This window comes from Phyllostomus discolor, chromosome 4, assembly GCF_004126475.2.
Source record: "Phyllostomus discolor isolate MPI-MPIP mPhyDis1 chromosome 4, mPhyDis1.pri.v3, whole genome shotgun sequence".
Lineage (NCBI taxonomy): Eukaryota > Metazoa > Chordata > Mammalia > Chiroptera > Phyllostomidae > Phyllostomus > Phyllostomus discolor.
The window spans coordinates 73,535,896-73,539,647 of NC_040906.2; the positions used below are offsets into that span (position 1 = coordinate 73,535,896).

Here is a 3,752-nt window from a genome sequence, read left to right on the forward strand (position 1 = left end):
AGAGATGTTTGCCATATAAAATGACAGAAAACTACATTTCCATTATAATTATAACTGACTTGTGGAGCTAAGTTTTTATAATTTAAAGGTATTCTCAACTCTGACAGCCCTTCCATGTTGAATTATGCATCTTGGGCTCTTAAATAGTTCTGCTGGCACAAGACAGCTGAGATGAAGTTGTCTTTCTAAAATAATTGCTCCATGGAGCATCCATTATACCTTCAGAAAAAATGTATTACTTGACTTCCACAAATTATAGACTAGCCTATAATGGGTATTTTTGACAGCTATTAGCTTAAAAAAATCTGAACAGTAAAATGAGTATTGATATCACAATGGTGTGCCGTGCATGTTAATTCCAACCTTCTCTGTACTTTCCTTCTGCAGCATGATGTAATTATTAATTATAATAATATTGATGTTACTGAAATCATGTTAAAAATATAGTACTGGCAAAGTATGTCATTTTCTCACCTATAAGATTAAAAGCCTTAACTGAATGTTTACAGTAGATATTGATGACACTATTCAAGTGTAAAAGAAAAAAACGAATTTATTTTTGGTAATGTTTTTCTGAATAATTATTGAGCATGTTTTTAAAATCATGAATGAGATAATAATAAAAGTATAAAATCATACTTTTTTAATTCCTCAGATTCCTCTTGAAAATATTGGGCACTGGTAAAAACATATTTCATCAACAATTTGTTAAAATATGTATTCTTATTTTTTATCACAGATTTTATGTTTTTGATTTTTTTCTCATTAAACTTTGTTTCTCTCATTAAAGTTTGTTTAATGAGTCTCAAAATTCTGTGATGGATTTTTGGTCAAGTTGTTTCCATTAAAAAGTACTGATTCTAAAAACTAATAACTTGAAAACTGCCACACACACATATACACAAACACAAATGGTCCAAAAAACATTCCCCTTTGAATCTGAAAGTTTTAAAATGCATTGTATCATTAACTAGCCTTTTACTATTATACTTAAATGGCTTATTAAGATGAACAGTTCTGAGACTATTCTTCCACCACTGACTAAGACTGGGTGGCAGGTATTGGGGGTGATATTCATTTAGCTTTCTGAGCTTTCTGGGCAGATTTGGTGACTTTGCTAGCTCCAGCTGCCTTCTTGTCCACTGCTTTGATGACACTCAAAACAATCGTGTGTCTCATCATGAACAGTCAGAGAAACTCTCAACATACTTAGGCTTGCCAGGAACCATATTGATGATTGTAGCATCACCAGATTTCACAACTTTAGGTCATCTTTCAGCTTTTTCCTAGAACAACAATCAATCTTCTCTTTTAGCTTAGCAAATTTGCAAGCAGCATGAGCTGTGTGACAACCCAGCACAGGCGCATATCCAGCAATGCTTTGGCTTGGATGGTTCAGGAAAATCACCTGAGCTGTGAAGCCAGCTGCTTCCATTAGTGGGTCATTTTTGCTGTGTCATCAGTCACATTGCCATGGCAAACATCTTTGACAGACACAATCTTGACACTGAAGCCCACTTTGTCCCCAAGAAGAGCTTTAATCAATACTTCATGATGTATTTCAACAGACTTTTCTTCAGTTCTAACATTAACTGGAGCAAAGATCACCACCAACATGCTGGATTTGAGAACACCAGTCTCAGCCCAAAGGGATAATACCAATGCCACCAATTTTGTAGACAACCTGGAGGGGTAGATACAGGGGCTTGTCAGTTGGATGAATTGGTGGTAGGATGCAATCCAGAGTTTCAAGAAGTGTGGTTCCACTGGCATCACCATCTTTAAAGGTGACTTTCCATCCCTTGAACCAAGGCATATTAGCACCTGGCTCTAGCATGTTGTTGCTGTTCCGATCAGAAATTGGCCCAAATGATACTGTGTCAGGGCTGTAGCTAATTTTCTTAATATAAGTGGTAAGTTGTTTAACAATTTCTTCGTATCTCTTCTGGATGTAGGGTGACTCAGTGGAATCTATTTTGTTAACACCAACAATCAGTTGTTTCACACCCAGTGTGATAGCCAGAAGAGCATGCTTATGGGTTTGCCCATTCTTGGAGATACCTGCTTCAAATTCACCAATACTAGCAGCAACAATCAGGACAGCACAGTCAGCCTGAGATGAGTCTGGAATCATGTTTTTGATAAGTCTCTGTGTCCTGGGGCATCCATGATGGTCACATAATACCTGCTGGTTTCAGATTTTCACAGGGAGATGTCAATGGTGATACCATACTCAGGTCCAGCTTTCAGTTTATCTAAGGTCCTGGCATTGCTTGAAGAATCTCTTCCCCATCTCAGCAGCTTCCATCTCAAATTTTTTGATGGTTCTTTTGTTGATCCTACCATGTTTGTACATGAGATGGCCAGTAGTGGTGGACTCACCAGAATCTACATGTCTAATGACAATGGTGCTGATATGAGTCTTTTCCATTTGGGGTTTGACTTTGTGTGGTTTTCATGACACCTGTGTTCTGGTGGCAAACATGTTGCAAAGAAGTTGCTTTCAATTCTTAAAGCATGTAACATTGCCCTAATAAATCACCTTCAAATGCCCTTGCAGGAACATTTTATCCCAGGAACAATGACAATCCCATGATTAAAATCTAGAATGAAAACAATAGTTACAGTCAGGAATCAGGGGCCAAGGCTGTTTCTTCTTCTTTTTTTTTTTACGTATTTCTATTTTTACTGAATAAATGTAGTTATTGCAAGAAAATATTTGTTGTTAAATTTAGGAGAATTCTAACAAAAAAGTTTGATAAGGTATGAAAATAGTATTTTCCATGTCTATTGCATTACTAAGGCTATTCTAAAAATATACTCACAGTTAGAGGAAATGTCTTAGATTCCCATGTGTCTTCTGTGTAAACAGTTCACAAACCTAGAAACATAAACACACTCCTCCTACCTGAAAAAAACAAAAAATGTATAATTAAATTTAAAATTCATTAATATATCAACTTCCTAGTCTGTTCTACCCTTCTGAGAACTAATCATACAGTTATTATTTATACTTATGCCTTATTAAGCATATTCTAGAGAGTTCATCCTTCTACTCATGGTTAATGTGTTTTTTCCAAATTTTCTTGGCTTTAAGTTTATCTTCATTTCCTTTTCTTTTAATTTCATTTATTTTTAGAGAGAAGTGGAGGGAGGGAGAAAGAGAGGGAGAGAAACAATAATGTGTGAGAGAATCATTGATTGACTGCCTTTTGCACACTTTCAACCAGGGACCTGGTGTGCAACCCAGGCATGCGCCCTGACAGGGAATTGAACTGGCAACATTTTGGCTTGCAGGACAAATGCCCAACCCACTGAGCCATACCAGTCAGGGAATTTTTTTTTCTTTTCTTTTCTTTTCTTTTCTTTTCTTTTCTTTTCTTTTCGTTTCGTTTTTTGTTTTTTAATATCCTCACTTCTTAGGTTAATAATAGAAAGATAATTCTTGTGCTAAGCCCTTGCATTCCATTTGTTACTTATTAAGGCCTGGGGTGATGTTGAGGATGGGTGGGATGAACAATGGAAATCTCTCCAGTCTATTTTCTTACTTTTATATTTCTTTTTTTAACAAATTCTTGAGAAGTCTAGAGGACAAGTTTAGGAGATAGAGAAACATTTAGAAATAAATGTTTTAAGAGAACTAGGGTAGGAGGGGAGAAATAAACAGGTACAGTGAGTTTGTTATACTTTGCAACGTTTTAATCATCACATCCTTTATACATTTATACTGGCCCCAGAGGTTAAAGACCAAG

At 36.0% G+C, this 3,752-nt stretch overlaps 1 pseudogene; it reads right to left on the minus strand.

The window, feature by feature from the left end:
* Nucleotides 1–779: 779 nt before the first annotated feature.
* On the minus strand, nt 780–2,538 carry LOC114494864 (annotated as a pseudogene).
* Between the last annotated feature and the right edge of the window lie 1,214 nt (nt 2,539–3,752).